The sequence below is a fragment of the Pungitius pungitius genome, chromosome 8 (assembly GCF_949316345.1).
Source record: "Pungitius pungitius chromosome 8, fPunPun2.1, whole genome shotgun sequence".
In the NCBI taxonomy this organism is placed as follows: domain Eukaryota; kingdom Metazoa; phylum Chordata; class Actinopteri; order Perciformes; family Gasterosteidae; genus Pungitius; species Pungitius pungitius.
This window is the reverse complement of record NC_084907.1, coordinates 12938338-12956613: the sequence shown is the minus strand read 5'-3', so window position 1 is coordinate 12956613 and position 18276 is coordinate 12938338. Positions and strand designations below refer to the sequence as shown.

Here is an 18276-nt window from a genome sequence, read left to right as displayed (position 1 = left end):
GGGCGTTGGAATATTCTGTGGCGGTTTATAGCTTTATTGAATTGGAAGCGCTGACCCCATTAAAAGCAGCTGAACATCCCAGAACCACAGTGGACACAAAGCAGCGCTGCCGTTGCATTTTCTCCCTCTCTGTTGGCCAGACAGAGACACGGCACATGTTGCTCTCATTAGGCACAAATTGGATATCTGCTAAACCACAGCTGTGCCTTTGTTCGGTGTCACTGTTACTTTTTCATATGTAAGATATGTATGTATGCATGCTCGGTATCAAAGTATTCATGCAGCTGACCCTGTAGCAAACACAGAGGCTATCCCACGCCTGCCTGCATGGCTCCCCATTGTTCCCCCTGTCCAGGAAACAGGATGTTCACACAGAGCCGAGCGGAGCAGCTGACCACCCAAACAGAAAGAGGATTTAGTTTAACAGAAAAGCATCTCTATCCCCTCACCCTTTCAGTCCAGGGCACATCACCACAACTCAAATACAGGTTTGGCAGCTGGAAAAACACCAACAGACCAACAGTTCAACACACAGCTGAAGTCAAATAAAAAAGACGTCTCTGATTCCTTTCTACTCAAACAGAGCAAACTGAGGGGTGAGGAACCATCACAAGATCCACGACTCTCCAGGTCCTGCATGAAGTGTGATGCTGTGTGTGTGTGTGTGTGTGTGTGTGTGTGTGTGTGTGTGTGTGTGTGTGTGTGTGTGTGTGTGTGTGTGTGTGTGTGCGTGTGTGCGTGTGTGCGTATGTGCGTGTTCTGCTTCGTACTTTTAGGAGCTCATCCGTCTACCACGTTTGTATCCTCTTTGCTTTCAAAAAGGGGTTATCAAAACCAAATGTTATTATTATTAGAATTACAATAGAGCATTTAAATGCCACATGTAACACAAAGGTTATTTTAGAAGCATCAAATAAGAGCGATACGTGTTGAAGTTATGGAAGATGAATGAGAATGAAACGTCTCCCACCTTGTGTCTTTTGTTGTGGTCTCTCACTTTTTGTCCTGGTCCTGGGCCGGCTCCGGGTCAGGGAAACACATCCGCCCCCGTGTCCCCCCGCACAGGACGAGTGAGACACGGAATGATGATGAGAACGAAAAGCAAAATGACGAAGAGTCGGCTGTGCGCGCTTCATCCGCAAAGTGCAGGAAGCGGCGCCGCTGCCATAACAGCGCTCAGTGCACACAGACTCATACACTCCTCCCCCCTCTGCTCCCTCTCCTCCCCCCTCTCCTCCCCCCGCAGCCCTCCACGGATCCCGGCCGGGACAGATGACAGCGTCCCCCCGCCGATCGGTGCATGGCGGGCGGCCAACAAACGAGGCGCGCTCCATGCTGTTGGTGCAACGTCTCACCAGCTCATCTGATCTGATGTGGTATTCTTCTCTTTGTACACGAGATGTTCATTTATTGGCTTGGGGGTATTTGGTATTAGGATTGAGATGGAGAAAAGGTACCAACAAACCTTTCTGCAAATGCACATGATTCACAATAAGTATTAGAAATAAATGAATGAACTATTAATGAAATGCATTTAGTGTTCACCAGAATACAGCCATGATTCTGGAGATATGTAATCAATAAATGTTGAGAATATTGTAGAACCACTGTAATTTTGAAAATGTAATCAATAGAAGAATACCAATGTAACCAACTGAGATGCGTTCATGTAATACTTGAGCACCACAACTGATATTGACTGACAGATACTACGAAATCCGAGGTACATTGAACTCACCAGGAGACCATTCCCAGGGGGCGTGGCCACTGACACCTTTACTGATGTGTATAAATACCTGCAGGCAGCCATTGTTCTGGAGCATAACAGAGCACAACAGAACCCTTCTGTCCTTCAGCAAACAAGAAGTAAAACAACGATTTGCCTCATGATGATGTGCTGATGATGATTGGCTTGTTTTCTCTCGTTCGGAAGTGTCACCCGACTTTAAAACTCTACCAAGCGTCTATAAGCATTATTCATTTGATCCGTTTCCCCGTCATGGTTCTCCTTCAGTGCTTCGGTGTTCGGACTGAGATTAGCTTGTGATTTAGGAAACACGTCCCATGTTCCCTCAGGAGTCCATGTTGGATTCAATTCATATCATCAGTTGACCTGAAACACGGCTCAAAGTGTGTAAGTAGGCCAATGTTTGCTAATGCGTACGCTAGCTCAACTTCATCAAATGGTAAAACGTCAGTGTTGTTGTTTATGGTCCATCAAACACCAAACCGGGTTGTTATAGGGTTATAAACCCCTAATGGTCTTTGCATGTGTTGTTCCCCTTGCCCCGACTCACTTAACAGTCTTCTGTCAGTCAAATGCTCTTTTAATATTCATCGGCGACAATCCTGGATCCCTCTGGATCCCAGTGAGCAGTTTACATTTTAAGATTTTACTACTTTTGGTCCCTATTTGAAGCAATTTCATCAGTTGTTGGCGTTTCATAATGTCATGGAGTATATACTCTTTGGGAGCTGCAGGAACATTTCATGTAAAAATTGGACACATAGCTGATTTCCCAGTGACTCCACAGTAGGGGAAGGAAAGGAGTGCCACAGCGGCGTGGCTTGCTGACAGGCTGAACAATGGAAACGCTCAGTCACCCACAGTGCCAGCGAAGCGAGGAAAAGGGAGGAATGAACCTGTCCCATCGTACAACCAAAAGCAACAGCATCAAAAACAGATGAACCTTCAATTCAAGGCACTAAATGCTTTCCTTGAAGTCTAAATGAGTCACTCCTGGCACAGACCCCATCCCCCTCCCCTTTGAGAGGATTTCTGCGAGCCTGTGATTAGGCTCACCCTCACACCCCCCATTCACCCCCCCCACACAGTCTCCTCCTGGCCTCAGCTCCTGGTGAGATAAGCCCACCAGCGCATGACACTTCATATAAGCTTTCCTCCTATTATGATAAATCAGACACAGCAACATTACAGGAAAATGATCCAAATGATCTCACTTTTACTGAGATTTACCCTCGAGGAGCCAGTAGTTTGGTTATTTTCAGAAGAGGTGAAGAAACGTCATTGAATTAACGAAACACGATACCGGACCAAAGATGTGTAACTCAAGTTGAGGAGAATGGTTTCCAAACAGGGGGATTGAGGGGAGCTTTGTTACCATGAATGTTAAGTACAAGGGGATTATCTTGTGCTTTGGAGCAGATGTTAACATGGAGAGGTCCACCCTCCTGAGACAGTCATTGGCCCATTGTCAACCTGCATCCTGTCCAGTGACGCCCCCCCCCCCGACCACCATCCGTTCTGACCTTGATGGACTGGTAATATCATCTTCATTCCTCATAAAGCAGACTTTGTGCTTTCATGGATGGATTTTCACAAACAAAGGCTGCAAGACAATAAGCCACATAAACAATGAGCGAGCACTGACCCATCCATCCCTCCTCATCCTCCATCGGACCTCCAAGCAGGTCAGCTGTTGTGCTGTCCTCTTACCACCAGTCTCCATTCCACTCCATGCTTTGGCCATTTCAGGGCCTCTTTAGAATTTTCCAGGTCATGGTGAGTGAATGAAGTGGTTCTCTTCACCATGTGGTACCCCTCCCCCTGACGTCTGGTAAAAATGACTACCGTTTTCATGAAAAACAGGGGGTAGGGTTATAACTGATAATGTAACAATATATGATCCTAGGACGTGCAAAACCATGTAAAAAATAATATGCTATGGATATACATGTACATCTATGGTTGTAATTACAAAAGAAAATCACAATCAAATGCCAAGACAGAGCCTTCAGCTACTTCATCTCAATGCAAAATATTGAACAATCAACTCAAAAGATCTTCAGAGAAACGATCCACAGATTTAATGCATTCCTGTGAGAGCTTATCGTTAAAACAATTAACTTTGCTACAAGATTGGGCTCAGTCAAAAAAGCACAAGGCATGTGAATAAAAAGCTCAACAAACATCCTATAATACTTGAAGCGTCTAAAAGTCTAAATAATCCTGTAATCTGAGTTTGTGGATAACGCTCTAATCCCGTGGTGTTTTCCACATTCATGCAACATTCTGTCTTTGTGCTAGTCCTTTGAGCGACTTTTCCTTGTGTAGCTGCTGAGAGGACGTTGAATCTGTGTCATTAGGTCAACAGCACATGGTGTGAGGTTTCTACAGAATCGACCCTCCAAACCTAATGTGTGAGAGAATGGAAACTTGAAGATTGGGACACAGCTGGAAAGACATTTTACATCATCAGGAAGCCGAGGAAGGAACAGTGAAACCAACCAGAAGACACCAAATATCGGACAAGATAACGCGCTCTGCTCACCTTTCACTGCCTTTCATTTTTAAAGACTGGCAGACTTATATTTCTAAAGAAGCATCTCACTAAATATTTTTATATTAGATTTCTTCTGATGTAACTATATGTCTATACACATAAATGCCCTGAATTCTACCCTACATAAGAAGGCATTGAGGGAACTACAGCAGTATGATGAGTTACAAGCTGTCCATTATTGTACTGTCTGCCGTCATGCACCAACAGCCAAGTCAAATTCCCTGTGTCCCCATGTCTGACATATGATGGCAATAAACCATTCCTGATCCTGATCACCGTGCGGAAAAGATGTGTAATTCTGGAGTTTTACCCTTTACACACTTGAGTAACTGCTCACAAGAAATAATGGTTTCAATTTTTTTAGTAAAAGTTAAACATTTTGACAAAAAATGAACATGCACTTTTCATTATTGAAGGATGAATATGAGGTTGCGATGTCTTCCTCCTCTTCTTTGTATTTGACGCCCTCTGGTGGACGTTGTGAGTGACGGCAATGAGCAGCTAAAGAAGCACCATTGGAAACGCACGGCGTCCGTCTTGACTCTCTGGGTTTTGTTACATTTTTCTTTCATATTATTAGGATTAAGGCTTTATTTTCCTATTTTCTGACCTTTGCTGTTCATCACGGTAGAAACCTTCTTGCTCTGTGAGATGAACTGCTCTGACGTTCAGAGAGCGGGTGGATGCATGTGACTGGCCCTCAGACAATAACACACACTGTGTCGAAATGTAACTCACATCTATTGTATGATTTCTTTATGCTCATTCAGAGAACAGAGAAGATTAAAACAGAAAATAACTGTTTCATTGACGTCATACATGCGGATGTTGATCCAATCTGACAGTGTGTAGCTTCTCAGTCTCAAGGCACTTTATGAAATAGTCACGAAATGTAAATCTTGTGATTCGTGTACGTGGATAGCTTTTGTTTTTTAAAGTTGTTTGAGGTTCTTTTTTCATGGTAGACACTCAAATGTAAATTAAACTAAAGAGAATGCAACCGTCAGACTTTTTTGTAATTCATCACAACATTAAAAATATTATGTATAATAATACTTATTCTCATTTTTGACTCCTCTCTTGTGTTCCAGGAGCTTCCCTCCCAAGATAAAAGGTCATTTCAAATAATCTGTTGACTGATTTATGTCCAAATCGCCTGAATGAGAAAATGTAATGTTTGATGAATCAATCAGTGTAATATGATCTTTTGATTGCATGGGTTTGTCATCCACATGTTCTATAGTTAACCCTTCAAAGTAATAATCCTTTACGCTCACAACGTCCCAATGTTGTGAATTGTGCGTGATTCCTTGGGGTAAAGTCTGACGTGTTCATAGAGGGTCTGACGGGTCAGCTGGAAACCCTCAAACATGATGTGGGTTTGGGGACGGCCTTTTTCCCCCCCCATCGAACACAGGATGTTTCAAGGCCAGTTTTTGAGGCTGCGTCTCCTGTAGTGATGTTGTGAGGTGAAGCATTTGTGACAATCTTTTCTAAACCTTTTGTTCACCAACTCAGAATCAAAAAGGATGGTGCAGGCTAAAAAGACGCTTGCTGACGCAATACATTAAGTTTTAACATAGAGCCGAGCTACTAAAAAATCACAAATCACTGGGTACAGATGGATTTGTTTGCACTGCAAGTAGAATGACTGGTAATATAAAATTAAACTTTAGGTTAAAGAATCATGGCTTAACCTTTGTAGTACCTACACCATTTATATTGCCTTTTGGGACTCTAACACTTGGCACACAAAATGATCCCTCTGGGTTCCCAATGCTGTTGCTTCTCTGGTGAAGGCTCTTCATGTTAAAGCGTTCGCTGCATAATCTGGGCTGTTGAAAAGTGATGGAGTTAAACTAGATTCCTGGGTTGTAATCAAAGTCTCCAAAGGGAGGTGTTCCATGAGAGTGGATCAGGTTTGGTGGTTCTGTCCTGTCTGAACCCAAAAGGCAATGTTGACTCTGTTCAAATGACGTCTTTTTCCAACCTAACAAAGTAGTTTGAGGCAAATCAAAGGCAGACTTAACCTACATGTCACCCACCACCTACGGCTCCCACTGTGGGTGTAACATACAAAGAGCTGGTGTGAGTGTAACTTACAAGAGAAGTCACAGGTTTTTGGGTAAAAAACAGAAACATAAAGAAGGACGTCGAGCAGAAGACAGTGAGGCATCTGTTGAAAGAGTACAAAGAAAACATTCTATTCTTTTTGCTTTCTATTCCTAGTGATGACTTCTTTCTGGTTAGGACAAAGGCCATCTGTGTCACTAATGAATTATAACACATATGTATATACACATACAGCATCAAAGCAGAGCAAATGGCTTTTTTTATGGTCCAGACTTTATACCTTTAAAATGTCAGTCAATCTCACAAATTGCAACAAAAACAAATCAACGGATTTTCTGTCCTCAATAGGTTCTGAAAGAGCAAAAAAATTCAAGAAATGAATAAATAGAAATAAACAAGATCCTGATTTGCTCTCGTTTTGCCCGATCTTGTCCTATTCATTAGCACCGTTTGTATGCCATAGACAGTGTTGTGCCTGAACGCGTTCATTGAACGATAGTTCATGAACTCGTTCATAGTTTGGATTGGGTGATTTTTCCGCTACTTATTAAGGCGCGTTTACGGTGTGTTTTCTATAGAAATCTGTCACCCCATTGAACGATGTTAACCTGAAAGAACGCGCCGTTCACAGACACCAGAATGAACGAGTTCACAGTGACGTTCATCGGGCATTAATACAGTACGTTCAGTTCACGTTTGCCCCAAAATATGAACGAGTTCATGAACTATCGTTCAATGAACGCGTTCAGGCACAACACTGGCAGGAAGTGAAGCTAACCCAGGGACACAAGAGACACGGAACTACAAAATAAAACAGGAAGCAGAACCAAACCGTGACAACACCAAGAAAAGCACAGACCACAAGTCACATCTTCTCTGCACCACATTCTCCTCATTTGACATGTCAAATGGTGTTTTTATACTTTATGTATCTAAAACAACTAAATTATCTCTCGCTTTTGCTTGAGTTTTATGTTGCTCATCAGCATACAAGACCTACAGAAACGTAAATAAATGAAGGATCAGGTGGAAATCCTGCTGTTTTGGACAACTACTCCTTTGTGGTTATTCGGTCGCTCAACGCGACACGGAGGATGCTGATGAAACAGTTTAGGAAAGAAAGCTAATTTTAGAGCAAAGTTTCAGAATGGAAACGGCTGAATCACGACATGTGCTTCCTGTTTTGGGCTGCTGTGCTACATTTGGAAAATTCAAGCCCCTCATGCATTGCTTCATCAGGATGATATTGCCAGCGCAGTCGAGGATCTTTCACAATAATAAGTAATAATCCAGTACACATATTGTTGAGATTTGCTGGAATTAAATCTGTGAGGAACACAACCACCTTTTTGCAGGAAATGTGTTAAAGCCTGTAAACTATGATTCCCAGACAGGGCTCACAGGCGGATCTCACTGCAAGGAAACAAGACAAGCTTCTGCTTTGAGGACTTTGTGGAGTAAATAAAATCCGAGCTGCATCACCGCTGTGGAACAACATGTGGAAACATGTGAAAGCTCAGCACACACAGGAGCACATCAGATGATTACATTTCATTTTTAGTGCACTTACTCCGGAAAATATTTCGTTTTTCACCACAATGTTATTTCGGCACAATAATGTTCTAAAATCATTTTAGTAAGTCGTTTTTTAGTGAATTGTATGTTGTTGTTATATTGTTATATTATATGTATTGTCTTCCCATTGGCTTTGTGTCCGTGCTTTTGAGTCCATGTAAACAAATGGGTGGATTTTAATTACGTGACAAATTCACGATCTGCCACGAGGAAACCATAAGAAACCTTGAACCGGGACAGCTATAAAATGACCAGAGTCATGTGACCTATGGGTTCATTACAAAGGGAGCTGAAGGTCTCTGCTTGATGACCTACGCATTGTTTTGTTGTTTAAACATATTGTTAGCACACTTATTTTGTTCCTTCAAACCTCTTGTGGACAGACAGCCTTCTTGTCTTTTTTTTATTTTTCATACATGATCTCCACAGTGGATGAAAGGATTTTCACCATTGAAATTGCATTTGAAACGTCCCTTTAGTTGTTTGCGTCATTTGAAATGCAAATATAGCTCACTTCTTTGCAATGTTTGCTGGTAGTAAAACCATCGTTGGACACTGGGAACAGCTGACAGATGACCCCGATACGTTTCAAATCAAATATTTTGTTTTCAGACTCTTTCCTTCCAGCTCTAATATTTCCTCAAAGGCTCCTTTAGCTGCAGTGAATGGAGGTAGTGTGCAAGATAACGGCTATTGAACTCCTCGCCCTCCTTCCTTAAACCCACATGTTCGATTAAAGCACAAACACACGAGACATCTGGGACTCGCCATTGTGTCAATTTGCAAGTGAGACATTATTGTGTCACACCAGGAAGTCCTGATTTCCCAGAGTGCTTTAAAAGGACCTTATTGAGTGAGGCGGGTGACTTTGGACCACTGATCTAAATGAAAAGGAAAAGGTAAGAAACCTGCTTTTAATTATCCATTCCCCATCTTTATATTTTGTTTTGAGGAGTCGTGCCTCTTTACTTTTTTATCAATAAAGTGTGTTGTGCTGCACTTTTAACATTTCCACATCCTAACAATTGGCAACGCATCAGCAGTGTGTCTGAGCTGCTCATGCACGCTAATCATTTTCTATGCTGACTGAGGAGAATTGGCTTAGAATAGATGCTTGGAGAGAGTTTCCAAGCAGAAGTCAGTGGCACTGACCTTTCTGGAGACACAATGTCTTTGTATATTAAAGTTTGAACATGCGACGCCATGATTGACACCATTAGTGTTGCTGTTACATCAGGAAATGGGAAACACTGGCAAATCAGTGTTCTACTTGTTCAACAATGTGAACAGTCAACAGAACAGGTTACTGGGGCATGCTCTGTGCATCTATGCTCTGTGCATCTATGCGTATGTGCATCTTTGCTATGTGCATCTATGCTATGTGCATCTATGATTACACTGGGAGCGGGCAATACATTTTTTTCTAAGGTCATGCTGACTTATGTAAGTAAACAGAGAGCCACACATTGGACAATATCATGGTTTTAAAAAGTTTACTGTCATTGATTGTGTATTTACCACTGTATGTGTACTCTAAGTATACGATGGAAAAGATGTTCACACTTGAACGCAGCTTCAGCTTCTCAATCGGCATCTTACCTAATTGTCGGGTACCGCTGCAAACATCACCAATGCAACACATGTTATGTTATTAACATGGACACAAGGCAAACTGCTTTACAATCACGCAACAAAAAAAATCATTTTTCATTCATTTTACAAACTGCTGTAAATGTGTGACATTTTATTTCACACAGACCGTTCTACCATTGAATGAGTAAATGATGAAAAGATTTAGTTACTAATAAACAATGACTTTTTCTGGATAAACACAAGAATTCCACTTCCCCCAATTCCTGTTGTGTAACTGTGAAACAAACCTGTGAGAATGAATTATCACCGTGCGATATTTCTAAATGACACCATTTGTCACGGAGAGCTTGGCCTCCCCGGGTAATGCAGCCTGACGGGGAACAATAGCGGCGCTCAAACCCTCTCTGCTACGCCGTCAAACTCTGGCGTCACGTCTGATGTTGAAATACGCAGCACAGACGATCTGTGGCGTGACCCGCTGCCCTTCATCACAGCGGCGCTGCACCCCAGGCTCGCTGTTCCAATGTCGCCGTGTGTGGTTTAGATGTTGTTAATACTTAGTTTTAAATTTGAAGTGACTAATCATTTTCCTCCAGAAGTGTGGAACGGGGTTGAATCACTTATGAGCAGATCATGACTCAGCTTATTTGTCTCTACTTCTTCTTTTTGAGGCCAGTTGTGCAGAGACTTGGGGCTCCACACATACATTCAGTCTTGAATGAATATTATTATTGAAGAAGAAAACTTGCATTTACTTTCTTAATGAGAGTTGGATGGCAAGATTGATACTTTTATCATCTGAGTTCCTTAAATATAAGGCTTAAGCCAGCATGGACCTGTGGAAAGATTTTTAAAAAACTGCTCCACTAAAGCTCTCCAATAGATTTTTTACTGGCAATTAATCAATAGTAAGTGCGTGAAAGTGAATTGCCAGAACATCCTGTCAAACACGCACTACAACAGAAAACCAAAAATGAATACGTCTTTAGTCGGAGCTATCATAGGATTCAAGTGGCGTGAGTCACGCACAAGAATCTTTTCAAGAAAACAGGTGCAGATTTCTGTGAACTAATCAAGATATTAGGTAAAAGAAAAAGACAAAAAGACCATTAGGTTGCCATGGGTGACGGTGAAGCGATCCACAGGGCTGGATTTGACATGCCAGCCTAATTAGTGCGATTATCGCACGGCTGCAAAGGCTCAAAGGATTGGAAGTGGTTTTATCAAAAGGATCATTTTCTCAGGGAATGCCTCATCCCGACAGCGTGTGCTGCGCCAGGGATGAGCAGGTGCTGTCCGCTCCAATATGCTGCAAAATTGAAAGGATTGAAAGGATGAACCCAGTGTATTACTGCACATGAGTAAAGTGCAAAGTTGTGCATTGTGTTTGCAGAGAGGCACACAGGTACCACCTCATGCATACAACAGAGCACTTGTTGTATGTCTGGTCGCACATAAGAAACCAAACAAAACCAGGTCTGATGTTACCAAACAGATCTGGCCCCTGAAGGTAGCCTAATTAACAGCATTAACTATTGGTGTAATGACTGAGTCCAGCTGGGGATTTACCTTTCTTTTCAAACAAAATAGAGCTTAACACAGAAGCAACATTGTGACTGAACTAATATATACAGCAATGGATCAAATGATTCTTGCTCTGTGAAAGATGCAGTGAATCTGAATCTGTACAAAACTTTGACCGGAAGCATTGTCGGACAAATATCACATTTTCACCATAAAAAGAAGACGGCAGTGAAAATGCTGCGTTCTGCACTAAATGTGAGAAAACGATTCAGGTTGCACACGGTGGGGCGTGAATGCGTAGATATACAGTTGCCCGCCTATGCTGTGCATACATGTGCACAGGGATTAAAGTGTGGCTCACTTTAAGAGCCCCAGTTTGGGGCTTTAACAACACGGTCACCTGACATGCAAAATAATTACAGGTCTGATTTTCCACTCATTCACCATATTCACCAGATCATATGATAAATGTACTAGACAATGCGTGCGTGAGAGTCAGCACCCATCTTATTGTAAACCCTAACCCTAACCTTAAAGCATGAATGCATCTCATACCCTCATTCAAAGAACAATCCCACCTTGCCTTGCACAGTTTACACACCGGCACATTATTTTCCGGGTCTATTGAACCCCTCCCTTTCTCTCTCTTTGCCCCTGGGTGGGCCGGGGTCCACAGGCCTTTACAAGAGCCCCCAGACTTCCCACCCATTACCGGCCGTGACGTCACTGGTTCATGTTCAAAACCAGCCCACGTTTGCCCATCGCCAGGGTCGAGCGCGCAGGGAGGAGCGGGAGAGGAGGACCAGGAACCTTTTGTACCACCGTGCCCATCACACCTCTAGCGTCCATGTTGAGCGCCCCCCCGGCTGGCTTATGGAGGTCCTGAAGGTAAGCCCACCATCACACGGGTAAATCCAGGAGGAGAAGGGAATATTCGGCATGGGACATGGTGGTGGACGCTCTCCCGTGGAACCTCGATCCCACATATTGCATTTTTCATATCCTTCAACCCCAAATTCAGCACGATGAAGGACTTTGGCTTCTGCTTTAGCTCCTGAGACACAAATACATTTCTGTGAGAGTGGACTAAATCCATATGCGGGATTATCTCTTGACAGAATTCCTGTTTTCAGACATTTGGCATTAAACCCATTTAATCCTATTTGCTCCACTGCGCTGACATGTTTTCATTCATTTCATTCCTGGTACGACCGAAGAGACCCTGAAAACAGGAAATACAAAGAGAAAATGCGTTTTGGAGGCATAACGCTGCCCTTCTTATAGAAATGAACCATTAGATAATCAAGATGGTTTTAACCCCTCAGGAATTTCAAACTGTTTATGTTTGTCAAGTGTCAGATTTATTAGTGGTCTGCATTGGACTTACAGATTTTCAGTGTTTTTACGAGGACAAAGCTTGTGATATTTCAGCTAATTATCACAGATATGCACATGATTCCCTTTAGTCCGATACGTTTTGTAGGATAAGCGGGATGTTTATGCGTTTGAGTGACGGTGCGGTGCTTTTTAGGTCACCAGTTGTTGATTCCTCAACAGAAGCATTTTTAGCTTTTATGCAACATGTTTTTTATTGTTTGCGCAGTAACATAATCCCGTAAAACGGAACTTGATCTAGTTAGTTCAGCGTGGAAATCACATCCTTCTTCATGTAGATTCATGTGTATGTGCTAGACCTGGTAGTTGGTGTGGCTGATATTTGATCTAAGTTGTTCTTCTTTTGTTAAACAAAAGCTATATCTTGTAAAAATCCTTTCATTCAATCCAGACAGCAATTCCAGTTTCTTGGGTAAATACTTTTCAACCTGTTTTTGGATGATCAAAGCCCCCCCCCTCCCTTTCCCCAGCTGTGCAGCCAAGACACAATTAGCTAAGAGGAACCAGGCAGAGTCACTGGACCATGAAAGTGAAAACACAACGCTCACATGGGGCGGTCCACAAGGGGAGAGGGACCTTTAATTAGCCAAGTTACCTCTGACCCCTGTGAGAATGAACTGAGGCTTCATCACACACTCAACGCACAAATCAGAATCTAATGACCATTTGGTTCCTGCCCTCATTTAAGAATGTGAAGTTGTGAAATCTCATCCAAATTGATCCAACATCAGCCTCAATAGTACGAAATGTTAGCAATAATGGCCAAACTGTCAGAACCCGTTCTGCTTCATTTTTACAGAATAACATTTGAATGTTGATCAAAACATAACTCTAAATGAATGTTGATGAAAACAAATATTTTCTATGTTTTAAAAGGATGTAACAAAGCATGTATCCTTACTGAAGACCCTTCAGAATAATGTAACTTAATTACAAACTGGACAGCACAGTTAGCCAAAGTTGTGCTGTTGCACAAGAAGATGTGTTTTATAGAATATGTGTTGTATTTCTGATGTTAGATATTAGGACCCTAGAGAAGTTTGACGAGTGTGTCAATCACTTTAGAGTCCTGTCATCTTGCTTAAGAGAGCCCCATATTTCAAACACTGACTTTTAACTGCTAACCCTTCTCACCAGACAGAAACATATACTCTACAAACAGTTAAATAAGGAAACAAGATCTTAAAGATGTCCTATTGACTCAAGTCTGCACAGAAATGTAACTTAAACAAAGTGGGCTTTCTAAGTTTGGGAGCTAATCTGAGCCACGACTACCCTCTGACATCCATTTCCCTTCCCTCATGCACTGGGATCGTCTTTGTGCTTCAAGAGTACCACACGGCTCAGAACGTTTTCATGCCTACGGGCTGAAAATGTTCTCTGAGTTGTGCCTACATTCGTGCCTTCTTGATTTCCCCCCGGGCCGGTAGGAGCGTAGGGCTTCACTAGCGTCTTCAGCACCGAATGAGCTAAAAACACAACCTCTGATCAACACGCAAAAGCTGTTGTTCAATACATGAACTGTAATTCCAAGGTTATTCTTCCCTGTCCTTGGGGGCAATTTTGTAACACTGGCAGTAGTACTATACAGTTGGGGGATTGCGTCCACATGGATCTGAAAAGGTCTAAGGCGCCAACGGCAACAGATCCATCAGTGTTCGAACCTGTTGTACCTTCGTTCATACGACAGAGCCATCAGTGATTGAACCTCTTGTACCTTCGTTCATACAACAGAGCCATCAGTGTTTGAACCTGTTGTACCTTCGTTCATACGACAGAGCCATCAGTGTTTGAACCTGTTGTACCTTTGTTCATACGACAGAGCCATCAGTGTTTGAACCTGTTGTACCTTCGTTCATACGACAGAGCCATCAGTGTTTGAACCTGTTGTACCTTCGTTCATACGACAGAGCCATCAGTGTTTGAACCTGTTGTACCTTCGTTCATACGACAGAGCCATCAGTGTTTGAATCTGTTGTACCTTCGTTCATACGACAGAGCCATCAGTGTTTGAATCTGTTGTACCTTCGTTCATACGACAGAGCCATTAGTGTTTGAACCTGTTGTACCTTCGTTCATACGACAGAGCCATCAGTGTTTGAACCTGTTGTACCTTCGTTCATACGACAGAGCCATCAGTGTTTGAACCTGTTGTACCTTCGTTCATACGACAGAGCCATCAGTGTTTGAACCTGTTGTACCTTCGTTCATACGACAGAGCCATCAGTGTTTGAACCTGTTGTACCTTCGTTCATACAACAGAGCCATCAGTGTTTGAATCTGTTGTACCTTCGTTCATACGACAGATGACATCAAGTTCGTCCACATGCAATCTCCCGTTATGATTAGGGAGCGAGTGTCTTGTTTCTGTACTTCTGAGTTCTGTGTGCACCCGGTATCAGACATCTACCTCCCAAAAGCAGAGAATGGATCCATCTGCCAAATTTGTATTAAATGGCACTGGATCAGAGGGTCCAAATAGTTCATGGCCCAAAACAGCCCTGCCTTTAAAACGAAATCCTCAGATTCATCTCCACGTGCAGTCGTTTGTGGCTTGCACTGACCTTCTCCTCAAACTCCAGGCACATTGAGCGGAATAATGCCACATCTTTGTGCTCTTTCATTTTCATTACTAGACTCTGAGGTCTTGAAGTGAGCTTTTTGTTTCATAGGCTCATCAGATTATACCTAGAGCTCTGTTCCTAGTGTCTAGAAGGCAGTAGATTCTTCAAGATAAGGTTCAGAAAGTTTTCATAAAACACCTCAGGAATCTTTAAGCAGTTTGTCTCTTAATAGAACAATTGTATTCTATTTTGTAACCGTGGTAACAAGCATGTTATCCCTGGAACATGGTGTTGCCACTGTGTAGGTATCTTGACTGCATCTACCTTGGGAAACAACATTGGCACTAGTTTCACAGTGTTAGTCCATTGCATTGCCCCTCACCAGGCACCACTACGAGGTTCTGAGTGTTTATATTGCTGCCAAATGAAGCTCTGTTGTTTGTCACGTATGTGTTCCTAATCCCACAGAGACTGGACATTGTGCCTCATTCTGGGAATCGGATGTTAAACATACTGTGGCCGCGGGGTGAGAGGCAGAGAAGACCTCTCTTGTTCCAGCCTCCTCTTGTTGATTGGGTAGCTGCCCTTTCCTCCAGAGGAGTGTCACCAAGGGCATCAGGCAAGAGAGTGGAATCTACAGCCCGTAACGGATCTCAGCCAGTAAATATCGCTCACATCTTCGCAGGCTCAGAGTAAACCAGCAGCTCGTGGATGAGTCTCTCAATTCCTTCACTTCTGCCTGTTTCACCCCTTTTGGGATGCAACTACAAAATGCTGTGATCAAATTCACCCCCGGTCACTGTTATGCCCTCTGCCTCCATCCTGACCATGCACAGTTCAGAGCTTTTTACACAAGGCCTCTGTCCCGCCCTGCTGGATAAAATGATAAGGCCGGCATGTAAACATACTGTATATAAGCGCTTTATCTTTGAAAACTCACTGGCGCAGACACTGGACCGTGAGATGGACCGTGTTACCACATTTGAGTCAGAGCCTTCGGGAAACCCCCTGAGCGCAAACAAAGTCATTCTTTCCACTTTCAAAATAAAAGTGGGATAGTGCTGTTTTTTAAAGGCCAGATGGGGATAAAAGAAAAAGGTATTTGGGTGTTTTTTTTCTGAAGAAATGTAAAAGCTCTAAATTATCCTACTTTTGCTGAGGACGAGTGGTTAAAATTAGGTTTTATAGAAAGACTTTGGACTTAGGCATGTAAAAAAAGTGGGTGAAAGGTCCTATTGCTAATGAATTATTAATAATTGATCAAATACTGTCCCCAAGTGCATCAAGGACCTCTAAGAAATATTAAGTGTGTGAAATCAAGTTTGATTTTATACGGCTTTTGCTTTCAGATTAAAAGCACATTGATAATTGTTTAAAATAGCTAAAATAATAAGAATTCTCCCTTATTTAATGGAGGTGGATTTCTAAAATACATTTTTGAGATGAATGATGTTCCTGCTTTTTTAATTACTGCTTGAAAACTCTTCAGCTTTCTAAGCATACAAAACACATTTTAACCTGTTTTGCCCATTTTCCTACTTTCTTCCTGAAGTTCATTCCCTGAGTCAGAATGTTCAGGTCATGGATAGTATGACCCGTGTGATTACAAAAGCCAGACCAGCCCATCTGTTTTAAAAAGTGGATTGAAAGCAGTTAAAACCACATTGAATGAAACTGCGTTGTGATCAAGTGCCTTTATTTGTATTTTGACTGAGAGCACAGCTTTACAAAAGCAGAGCAGTCACCATTTTCATTTCCACAGTGAGGGTGAAAATGTCAAGACGATGGATGAAATCAACCACAAAAGTGAAAAATTGTTATAGAGAAACTTGTTTGAACTATTATAGGAAACACAGTCATGAAAGAAGCTGATTGTCACTTCTGAGCTTATTGTTGACCTCATCCGATACGGTTGGATGTTTTGTGAGATTAAAAAACCAGCCCTTACAAGGAACATTTTTCACACTTGTTTCCAACAGAGGAAGTGGAGTCAGTCTTTTTTTTCCACCAATGTCTTAATCTTGAGTTTTTATAGTAGATAAATTGAATTTGCTCTGCTGCTAATCTATTAAATCCATATCTTGCTGTAAATATAATAGACATGAAGTATAAATTAAATACATGCTGGTAACCAGTTTAAATTCATCAATTCATTCATTAAATTCATTCAGCTTTGTTGCTTGGTTTCCTTGTAGAGATTTTAAATGTTTAAATCAGTTTATTTCTTGTTTTATTCCATTAATCAATTAGAGCAAAAGCACTACTCCCCTTATATGAAAAGTGCTGTGTGGGTAAAGTTATCATTACTACAGTGTCAATAAACGTAAGATTTAAGGGGGTCTGAGATTGTACATTACAGTCATGAATTAAGGAATCACTTCCGTAGGACAAGCTGTATATTTTACTATTTTACTATCAGGCGGTTTATCGTTATCCTTCTTTGATCTAATTCAAAAGAAGAGACTCCACTTTTTAACAAGCGGCTTTCATAAAAATGCCTCCAAGTGTGGCTTGTTACCAAGGACGTAAGGAACAGCCGGGTGGGAGGTATGAATGGATCTGTTTCTTCAGTGGTCAAAGAGGAACGACTATCTCTCCAAAGGTTACTGGTCCTCAAGGCGTCTGAAACATGGACCCATGTGCTCCTCTTGAGAAGGTAATAAACCTCTGACTAACGATGGATAACGTGAGAGCTCGGCTGCCTCAAGGGTCAAATGGAATACATCCCTTGTTGCTACTTCATTCTCAACCCAAAGGTTTGTCTGAAGGAAGAGGCCACGCCGCGGAGGGGGGGGGGGGGGACAAAGAAAAGCTCTACTATGTGTTTACAAAGAAGGCTTTCTCTGCGTTCTATCGTACAGGGCTCTGTCCAGCCAGAGGGCACTTCCCATGTGTTGGTGTTCACCTCTCCTGTTCCTGGACCCCTGTGCCCGAGCAGCCGAACACGGGATGCAGAGGCAGGCCTTTGCCTCAATTAGCACCGAGCTGATGAGGCAGCTTAGTTCCTTGGAGGAGCCTTTCATTCTGGGAACTCAGAACTATTCAACATCATCAGATCAGATAAGCCCTCGTCAGTGAATAAACTTGTTTGCTTTGCTTGTAATAGCAGATTCTCATCTTTGGTGACAAAATGTGAATCGAAGTGAAGCCAATTTTATTCATATAGCTGGATACCACAAGTTTGCCTCAGGGGGCTGCGTGAATAAGTGATGCTCCCCTCGGAGCAAAACAATTGAAGTGCTGTAGCT

At 42.3% G+C, this 18276-nt stretch overlaps 1 protein-coding gene across 1 annotated transcript in view; it reads right to left on the bottom strand.

The window, feature by feature from the left end:
* The window catches only part of frmd4ba (FERM domain containing 4Ba), a 38324-nt gene extending 37171 nt beyond the window's left edge, over window positions 1-1153 (bottom strand). Inside the window, exon 1 of the mRNA XM_037448460.2 lies at window positions 971-1153. The gene's annotated coding sequence lies outside the window, so the exon portion shown is untranslated. The remainder of the gene's footprint in view (window positions 1-970) is intronic.
* Window positions 1154-18276: the final 17123 nt, after the last annotated feature.